The 10,747-nt window shown below is 36.6% G+C and overlaps 1 long non-coding RNA gene and 1 pseudogene across 1 annotated transcript; both read left to right on the top strand.

Annotated features, from left to right (window-relative positions):
* LOC142624227 (uncharacterized) lies at positions 1-544 on the top strand. Its single transcript, XR_012842300.1, has 3 exons — positions 1-113; positions 214-354; positions 505-544. It is a non-coding gene; the product is annotated as an uncharacterized LOC142624227 (long non-coding RNA).
* Positions 545-705: 161 nt separating this feature from the next.
* LOC142625101 (110 kDa U5 small nuclear ribonucleoprotein component CLO-like) lies at positions 706-5,608 on the top strand (annotated as a pseudogene).
* Positions 5,609-10,747: the final 5,139 nt, after the last annotated feature.

The raw sequence follows: 10,747 nt of genomic DNA, 5'->3' as shown, positions 1-10,747 counted from the left end.
ACGAGCATCCCCCTCAGCAGCCCTCACCCCCACGAGGTAGACCACAACGTACTAGAAGAGCACCCACTTGTGGGACTGGTGGACACAAAATAGGACACAAAGGCGGCTCTATGGTATGATAACATTACCAACAATGTAATGATATATCTTGTGGTTCACTTTATTCTTATCATTACACCGAATATTGATTGTATGCATCTAATGTCTTTGCAGCACGATGATGAGCCTAAGGATGATGCCCCACAGCCTCCTCCCCCCGCGCCCAAACATTACATAAGGGTTAAAAAACGCAAAATTGGTGAATCTTGAAAAAGAAGCAATACCTGCAATGTGGTGGATGTGGATGTGGATAATGTGAGGCAATGAGTTACAGTAAAATTTAATTCCAAGCTTGGTTGCTTTTTAATTCATTTTTGCCACATGCTTTTTAGGAATTTTTTGATTTCTTTACTTGTTGAATTGTTTGTGATAGTGCTTCTAAATCACCTTTTATCTGTGATATAGGTTGTTCTTGTTGCTTCCATTGTAGGCAAGTCTGGGAAAGGTGAGTTTTTACTTGTTACTTACATTTAACACTTTCTTTTTTTTACTTGTCATTATGGGAGTAACTATGTAAGTTAGCCCAAAAGAAGAGTGATTAGGATTCGAATGTTTTAAAAGCATTCTTAAGTGGACAAGTAACCAGTAACTATTTAAGGTATTTAAATGTCCTTTATTGTCACAGAATTTGCACAAGTAACCATATCCTTCTTGATCTCTCAAAAACAAAAATTCATTCTTTATATTAATGTAACTATTAAATGATCAATCAAAAAAATATAGACACATTGTGGAGCATGTTGAGATTCATGAGTTGCCGTTGGATTTTCATGCAGGGTGAACTATTTGAGATTCTTGAGGATGATAAGTGCCTTCCAGAAGAACAAGTCCAAGCAATTGCAAAGCAGTTGGTAATTTGATCCCATGATTATTGCATCTGACTTAATTGATTGTTTTCTTTTCCAGTCTTTGGTTTACTATTATGTTCAACTTGGGTATTTCTTATTTCAATTGAAACTTTATTTTGTGGAATTTACAGGTGAGAGCGTTGCACTACTTGCACTCAAACCGTATCATCCATCGTGATATGAAGCCACAAAACATTCTCATTGGTGCTGGGTCTGTGGTTAAGGTTGAGCAGTCAGATAACATCACTACTTGTTTAAGAGCATCTATTTATTAAATCTGTTAACTGAATGCATAGAAGGTTGATTATTGAAAAACAATGTTTAGAAGGTTTATAATCTGTTTAAAATTTTCAAATATTGTCTATTTTTTGAATTTAGAGAACCTTACTAGGTTTGACTGAATAAATTACCATCAGGTCTCTGTGTTATTTGTTTGGATTGGCTTCACTAAATCAAAATTTAACTAATTGATTGTATGTATTTTTTTTCTTCTGGTCCAATACTCCAATTACATTGCTATTTTTTTTCCTGTAGCTTTTGCCTGATACTGAATTGTATTATACTAATATCTAGGTATTGTCAAAACTTAGAGGCTGCACGTGTAACTTGCCAATAAATGAAAAATATCTTGGATTTGATTACCTATGTACTAATTTGTTGGTTCTTTCCATCCATGGGGTGGGATATTGCTATGTCTATTTGTAGGCTATTATTTTTCATTGGTTTTATCTCTTTACTCTCTTGAGACTGTTATTACATATTGATTCTTTCACCAAAGATTTGGTCTGATGATTTGATATCGTGTCCTGCTTTGTATTAAATGTTTAATTCTTGTAATTTCTTGTGGTTGTTCATGGCTTATAAATTTTTCATTTATCACAGCTTTGTGATTTTGGGTTTGCACGTGCAATGTCCACGAATACTGTTGTTTTGAGATCCATCAAAGGTTTGTCCAATCTTCGCATTAAATTTCTGGTTACCTTTCTATTTTGTGAACTTTTATTGAGATGCTATGATATCCTTGAGGAATTAAGGTGTTCTAATACAACTTCTATCTATATTATTCAGGCACTCCACTGTATATGGCTCCGGAACTGGTACGGGAACAGCCTTACAACCACACGGCTGATTTATGGTCCCTTGGAGTTATTCTGTATGTTAAATCTCATTGATTGTACTTTGGAATTTTCTAATTTGATTGATTGCTTGCATTCTATTCTTTATTTTAGTTTACTTCGAGTTTTGACTCATTTAGTTGCACTTGGGCTGGAAAAGGGGTATGAAGCACCCTTATTTTGTGTTGCATTGACCAAAAGGAAACACATTTAATCACACACGGGCTTTGGGCTCAAGTAAACACCTTTTTTTTTTTTGATAAGTAGGGTTCAAGTAAACACCTATAACATGGAACAAGGTGACCAAATGAGTCCCTTGTCGGCTTTCATCATATTTTCAAATTTAAACTTTATGTTGATTTATTATTTAGGGGATTTTGCATGACACCCTATTTTTTTCCTTTTGTTTTTTTCTTTAAAATATGAATTTTAGTCCAATAACTAATAAATATGTAACATATTAAATTCTGGATTGTTCAATCTTCATAAGATACTCAACATTTCTTTTCATTAAATTTATTACTTTCCGTCCAGGCATAGGCTTTGGTTGTGGATACAGAATTGTAGACCTTAATGCGTGGACTGCAAATAGAGACTAATGACACCACTTTCTTCTTTTGCCTGCCAAAGAGAGCCTCTTTACTCTATTTAATGATAGGAAAATTTTATTCAAAACAGAATATTTTGGCTAAGAAATTGAAGAATTGCAATCAGAAGCTTTATAGTGTCTAATTTGCTCATTCTTTAGGATCCTCATTCACTGGTTCAGTTACAAGCTCTATGCCAAAAGACTCTTTTTGATTGGTCTAGGTGTTGGGGCTCCTTGAATTGTTCTTCTATCATTGAGTTTCTTTCTTCTCTTAGAATTGCACCTTAAGTTTTCTTCCTTGTTATTGTTTGTTGCTTTTTCTTGTGTTCACCATCATGAACACCTTGTATTTGCTTTCTTCTTTTTTTCATCTTGATTAATATTATTCTTATTACCTATTAAAAAAAAGAAAAGAAAGGAAAGAATGGTCATTATAAATTTAAGTGCTGAATTGGGAATAATCTATTTTAAGTTGCATGGTGGATTGTTCCAATGCTGTAGAAGGACAGCTGTTGATAGTTTTTTGCTTAGACATTGATGTCGTTGCAAAGTCCACAGTAGAGTAGTTTTGTGTTCCCCAAGCCCATTGTTTACTTTTACTCTAGCATACTTTGAAGTCTTCCTTTTATAGACATCCTTAAATTTCATTCTTTGGCAGTAATTATTATTATTATTATTATTATCTCTGATTCATTTGGAATTTCATCTTGATTATAGATCTTATGTGAAAATCCCTATTATTGACTTATTTGAATATAGAAAATTTATATTGCTCTATAAAAGAGCATGTTGCCTTTCCTAGAAAAATAAAAAATAAGTATAACATTGACTAATCTCAAATTTAACAATTACCTGCTTCAGTATTTATAGCATTATCTCTTCCTTTTCCCTTCATGTTCTTCTTGAATTGAAACTATTTTGTCATGGACACTACAGGTACGAATTGTTTGTTGGACAGCCCCCATTTTATACAAATTCTGTTTATGCACTCATCCGGCATATTGTTAAGGTACATTTGCTCAAACATCATGTGAGTTTGTTGTTAGTTTAGATTTGTTATGCTGTATAAAGGTACAAGCTAATGTTCAATGCCGTATTCCAGGATCCAGTTAAATATCCAGACAATATGAGTCAAAATTTCAAAAGCTTTTTGAGGGGTTTGCTTAATAAGGTTGTTTTATGGTTCAAGTGAATGAACTCTTGATTAATAGTTTTTAACTCCCATTGATGTCAAAGTTCTAAGATGATTTTTCAATTCATGAAAAACAGGTACCACAAAACCGACTAACTTGGCCCACTCTTCTTGAGCACCCCTTTGTTCAAGAAACTTCAGATGAAGTGGATGCTAGGGTAATGATACATCACATTAACATTTCATTTAAATATTAGAATCTAATATAGTAGTATAAAGCCAGTCTTATTATAATCTGGCAAAGACATTTTTTTAGAATTTTTATCTTGAGTTCTTATCTATAAATTTACAGAAGTTTTTAGTATCTAGCAATCCATTTCCAGGAAATGCGTGCTGCAACTGCTGCAGCTAGAGGATGTGATGCAGCATGGAGAGGTGAAGGTAACACTGTTCAAATATAACCGAGTTTAATGTTTTACCATCTTGGAGCCAGGCTGCCTCAGTATTTAAGGTATTTAAATGTCCTTAATAATATTATGTGATATACAGGTAAATACAGAGAGGGCTATACGCCATGCAATCCAAGATCGCCTACCTATTGTAGTTGTAATCAACAAGGTAACTCTCTCGCTCCCTCTCTCTTTGAGTGCCTATCTGTTGTGTATTAGTCATTTTATAATTGAGTAATGAACTTCCATTACTCCTTTGAGTTCTTACATCAAAAAATTTGTTCTAGGTTGACAGGCTGATAACAGAACCTAAGCTGCCCCCAAAGGATGCTTACCATAAGCTAAGGCATACTCTGGAAGTCATTAATACCAACATAGCTGCTGCTGCTTCTAACGCTGGGAATGTCCCAGTTATAGATCCAGCTGCTGGAAATGTTTGTTTCGCAAGTGGTACAGCAGGATGGTCAATGTGACCAAGCTGTATCCCAAGTCGGACTGTAGTGTCTTTGATGCGTTTGGTACGGTTTATAGTGGTAGGATAAGGACAGGGCAGACAGTACGAGTATTAGGAGAAGGATATTCCCCAGATGACGAGGAGCACATGACAGTAAAAGAAGTAACAAAATTATGGGTTTATCAAGCTCGAGATAGGACACCCATAGCTGAGGCTCCTGCTGGTTCTTGGGTTCTCATTGAAGGTGTGGATGCATCCATAATGAAAACTGCAACACTTTGTGATGAGGATGTTGCACGTTATGAGGATGTCTACATATTCCGGCCTCTCCAGTTCAACACTCTTCCAGTGGTGAAAACAGCTACTGAGCCTTTGAATCCAAGTGAGTTGCCTAAAATGGTGGAGGGTCTTAGGAAGATCAGCAAGAGCTATCCTCTAGCCATTACCAAAGTTGAGGAGTCTGGTGAGCACACTATTTTAGGTACTGGAGAGCTGTACTTGGATTCAATCATGAAGGACCTTAGGGAGCTCTATTCTGAAGTAGAAGTCAAGGTAATTATTTTTTCGTGTTTCTTTCTTAACTTCTATAACATCAATTCTTATGTTCTGATGTTTTGAGGAGTGTACTTCGTGCTGATTCCTTTTCTTCTTGTGCTTAAATTGAAATCTAGGTAGCAGATCCTGTTGTTTCATTCTGTGAAACTGTAGTGGAATCTTCATCAATGAAATGTTTTGCTGAAACACCAAACAAAAAGAACAAAATAACCATGGTAGGAGATCCATTTCAGTTGATTTTGTTGCCATGGACAATCACATATGATTCTGTTCAATATGATCACTTATACCTCTTCTCATTTTGTAGATCGCAGAGCCTTTGGAGAGAGGACTTGCAGAGGACATTGAGAATGAAAATAGGCAGTAAGTCCAAGGAGGGGGGGGGGGTTCTAATTTATGTTAATTGTAAATCTTTTAGCTTGCCTCCCTCATCATGTAAGTAGTTACAAACAATTCCCGTCATCTACTATTCTGATTTGTATATGTACTGGGCACATTTTGTAGTTTACTTCCAGCTCGTCCACAACAAAATCAAAACTGAAGTGTGCTTCCATCTCAGTTGCTCATTTTTCATACAAGAGCGGATCTTATTTACCCTGTAGTTAGCTTATTTGGTAGTTTGTAACCTATACTGTGTGTATAACTTACTAATAAAAAAAGAAGAGAGATATGTGGGTTGAATTAGCATTAGTTTAGATAAATTCTTTGTTGGGCTGTATTGGTTTCTTAAACTATAGTTTTGCCACTGCCAGTGCTTTAAGTGGAATACATAATTCTCAACTTTTTTTGTTTTGACTCAGGTTGGCATCAATGTTCCTATCCCAGTTCCTTTGCCGTTCTTCTCATTTACTGGTTGTAAGGCATCTTTTGCAGGCGATCTCAATTTCTATGGTAAAATATCTTCCTTCCTTTGATCTGTAACTACATTTTTTTTTTCTTTCACTGTAGTGGTTACTTGTATTTAATTGATTTTTTTATTATTTAATTTTCAGGCAAGGCTGGTGTTAATTTTTTCACCCAAATCAAAACAGTCACTCAGCAATGGAAGGATTTGCCAAGCGGCACTGCAGCTAATCTGGCAATGCCAACTTCTAAAGTGTAATAATTTATGTTAATACTTAAGAGTTTCTATTCCAGAACTTATTGTGAACTGTCCAATAAATTAATAACAAGATGCTCTTTCTTCTAAAGCTTGTGCTCAGTGGTGAAATCATATAACTTTTTCAAGGGAGACCATGGTTGTATATTGATGTTAAAATTTTTGAAGTTCATCACTTGTCTGAATAATAATAAATTTTTGACAATTTAAGGTCTATTGACAAGGCAATAAAATTCAAAAGCAAATTTTAACCATCATGTTTGATTAGCAAACTTGACAGAAATAACAAGCCAAACCAAATTGATTTTTTTGTTCTCTTCCTCTTTTTTATTAAGAAATCACATTGCCTAATATTAGGATTTGTTCGTAATTGCAAGTTATCTCATATATTCGCTGCCAAACGACAAGAGAAATTTGACATATACAATTTCAAGTTCTTGGAACTCGAAAATTATCGATGCAACTACAACTCTAAAGTGGTGGTTTTTAAAAGTTTTGTTCAGATCCATTTGCACAATTGATTACCTACATGACCAGAGTGTCCCATTCCATCTGTTGCCTATAATGCGAGTGCAATAATTTCTGGATTATGTTGTATTTTAGTGGACTATATTTAAGTTCAATCAAGACATCCTCTGCTTTAGCCAAGAGAGAGAAAGAGTCTCTATGATTGAATTCAGGAAAATAATTTCAATACAAGAGGTCTGTAATGCAAAGAAGCTTGCGTGTAAATTGCACACTTCCCTCAGTCCCTGTAGCAACCAGGCTACCCCCACAGAAATAAGAAAAAAACAATGTCCATATTTGCACTGTCATTAAGTTTAGATTAGACCATGGAAAGGATTTACAATCTTCACTATTTTAATCGATTAATGATCAGGACATGTGACTTCTTGAGGTAAACAAAATATCACTTAATGGACCATTCTAAGCATTATCATGTGTTTCATGATGACTTACCTCTATAGCTAGGAGCTATTGGGATGCTTCTATGTTTTGGTTTCATTTTTCTCGTTACTGGTTTATGATCATATTGGTTTATTATTATTTTTTAAATGTCTAAAATTAAACGGGGTTCGAGGCCTTGATCTTGTCACCAACAAGAGAATTGGCATCTCGGACGAGAGAAGGTGATATTGGCAATGGGTAATTTCATAAGTATTAAAGTACATGCATGCATTGGAGGCAAGAGTGTGGGTGATGATATCGAAAGCTAGAATTAGGCCATCGGGTGGTGTCCGGAACTCCAGGAGAGTTTGTGACATGATCAAAAGGAGAACAGAAAACTACACACATCAAATTGTTAATTGTTGTAAGTTTATGTTTTGTGATCCCTAACCTTACTCTTTTAACTCTCCTCTCTCTCGGATGTGCAAAATGCCTATGAATGTTGCTGATCTAATATAAGTTTTGCTGGCCGTCTTGTGTGTTGATGCATCACAGTTGTGCGGTTTAGACCATAATTTTCACCAAGCACTTATAATTCTTGCAAACACTAATACAAGTACACCTTTTCATAACATACCAACAACGAACAGCAGGGAAAAAATGAGCAAGTAGACATCAACAACAACAACAACAACAACACTAATACAAGTAGGTTCACAAAACGTGTAGACATCAACAACAACGTTGAATGTTCGTAGGTAGAAATTTTTGGAAGTCATCATTGCTTGAATCTGAGAAGTCTGAAATGTCACTTTCATCATCTAACGCAGTAATTTCATTAATAGACTTCATGGCTCGCTCTTGCGCCTTCCCCTTTAGATGCTTCCTAGCTTTTTGGACTGCATGAAAACGGTCTAGCCGCCTTTGCATTTGATTGTTCTCTTGTTCAAGGCGAGCAAGTATGTTGGCAGGTTCATCTCTAGGTAACTCGGCTGAGCGTGCCTTAGGAACTCGTAACCCGTGCCATCGACAATACACCTCCAACTCACACCTCTTCTCGTATAGGGTTGACCATGGTGGTTCTGCTACGGTGAACTCCATTGCGGTGGTATCTGTACTTAGTTTTGTAGGTTTGCCGACCATGATGTGGCCAACGCTTCCAAGACTCTCGTACGTGTATATTGGCATATTAACGAAATCTCTCTTCTTTCCAACCCATTTCCCTCCATAGTGGTCTGTGTATGTTTGTAGTTGTTGATCTGCTGGAACTTGTGATGATTCATTTGTTGAAGTAGATTGAAACTTGTTTCTACGTGTACGAGATGATGTTGAGGCGTTGCGACTCATAGCTTACTCAACCTACAAAGTTAGTGGTGTAGGAATAAGAAAAGAATTGTGGTACATTTATAACCTCATTCCACTGTGTATTCAATAATAAAATTTAATATATTCAGGCTTGTCATGTCAATACAGGCTGGAAAACCACTACACGAATTTTTTGTTCAAATGTTCCCAATGTCACAGTGAGATTCTCTTATTCTGGGCAGTAGTTGCAGTGTACTGCCATGACTATTCAGCTGAACAGTATTCATGTGAAGAGTATTTAGCATGCTTGTGTTAAATGCATCATAAACAATTATATATGTAAGTACACAAAGATGGATCTTCCTGACCAAAATGGAACAAAGTGGACTGAATGGACCAAATTAGACCAAATCAGACCAAATTAGACCAAATCAGACCAAATAATTAGACCAAATTATCCAAATCAGACCAAATCAGACCAAATAATTAGACCAAAATATCCAAATCAGACCAAATCAGACCAAATAAGACCAAATCAGACCAAATCAGACCAAGTAAGACCAAATTAGACCGAATTAGACCAAATTAGACCAAATCAGACCAAATTAGAACAAATCAGACCAAATTAGACCAAATAAAACCAAATTAGACCAAATTAGACCAAATAAGACCAAATCAGACCAAGTAAGACCAAATCAGACCAAATGGACCGATTTTATTTTCCATTATAACTCCAGTATTAAAGGAGCTCGTAACCAAAGGAACTCGAGTTTTAGAGACTCGAGTTCCACTGGGCAAATATTTTTTCCCCAACTGCTCTGTTTCAGGCAGAGAGGCAGAGAGGCATGCCCTGTCTCAAAAAAATTTGCCCAGTGGAACTCGAGTTTCTAAAACTCGATTTTCACTGGGCAAATTTTTTTCCCAACAGCATGCTCTGTTTCAGGCAGAGAGGCAGAGAGGCATGCCCTGTTTCAAAAAAATTTGCCCAGTGGAACTCGAGTTTCTAAAACTCGATTTTCACTGGGCAAATTTTTTTTTTTCCCAAGGAACTCGCGTGTCTAAAACTCGATTTTTACTGGGCAAATTTTTTTTTTCCCAGCAGAAAATGCTCTGTTTCAGGCATCATTTTACAATGTAAATGCACTCAAATCACAACAAAAGTCATTCTCAATATATCACCATTCTAAACATGTCCAACCACGCTTAATTTGCAATTCTAACCATACTACTCAAATCACAATCTTCATAGAGGTACATTGGATAGAGAATTACAAGTACATTCAACAACAATCAAAAAGTTCACATAGAGCCAATACAACGTCGTCCATGGAAGGATGCCTGAAAAACGTAGAGTATTTACGTTAGGAGACAAGATAGTAAACATTAGGTAAACATCGAATGAACAACAATTATTTAACCGATGCATAAATTTTTGCCAACCTACCTAGTGTGGAACATGGCCGCTTGTGGAAGCACCGCGGGATTGCGGACATTTTCTCGTGGTTATGCCGGAAGCATGACACAGTCCACATGTCTGCTTCGGTTGACTCTCTATCAAATCTGCGTCCTCCCTCCGCCATCCCGGTTCTTGATCCTTATTCCTCACTCCATCCATCTCATTTCTTATTCGTGACTTCACCGGTCGACCTTTGGCCCGCAACAATGCCGGATTAGGCAACCACTTTGGCCCCATGGGATCCCTCCATAATGACTGTGACTTAGGAACCACAAATGCATGCTCATAAGTGTTAAGGGCATGGTTCAAACCATAACATGGGTGAATATACGTGGTCGAATCAATATGTAAATAGTCACATACTCTAATTGCATGTGAACACGGGATCCCTATATTTTGCCATTTCCCACAACTGCATGTTTTTTCTCGTAACCGAACTTCGTAACTGTGGTTTCCCCCTCCTGCGCTAGACACGTTGAGTTGGGTAACTACTTGAAATATCAGCTCTTCATTGCTAAATGGCTTGAGATAGTGTTTCTCAGATTTACGCTTATTTCCATCCCACGTGGATAAGGCATATTCACTCCATTTCTTACCCTCTGACAACTCATAATGGTATTCTTTGCGCCGGTCGTGGAAATATTGAACAAGTTTGCTCCAAGTGAACTCAACCAACGCGGCAATAGGAAGGCCCCGTGCACCTTTCAGCACACCATTGAAACACTCTGATATATTGGTTGTCATTGCTCCAAAACGTC

The sequence above is a fragment of the Castanea sativa genome, chromosome 2, assembly GCF_040712315.1.
Source record: "Castanea sativa cultivar Marrone di Chiusa Pesio chromosome 2, ASM4071231v1".
In the NCBI taxonomy this organism is placed as follows: Eukaryota; Viridiplantae; Streptophyta; class Magnoliopsida; order Fagales; family Fagaceae; genus Castanea; species Castanea sativa.
The sequence above is the reverse complement of the archived record's forward strand: the minus strand, read 5'-3'. Positions and strand labels throughout refer to the sequence as shown.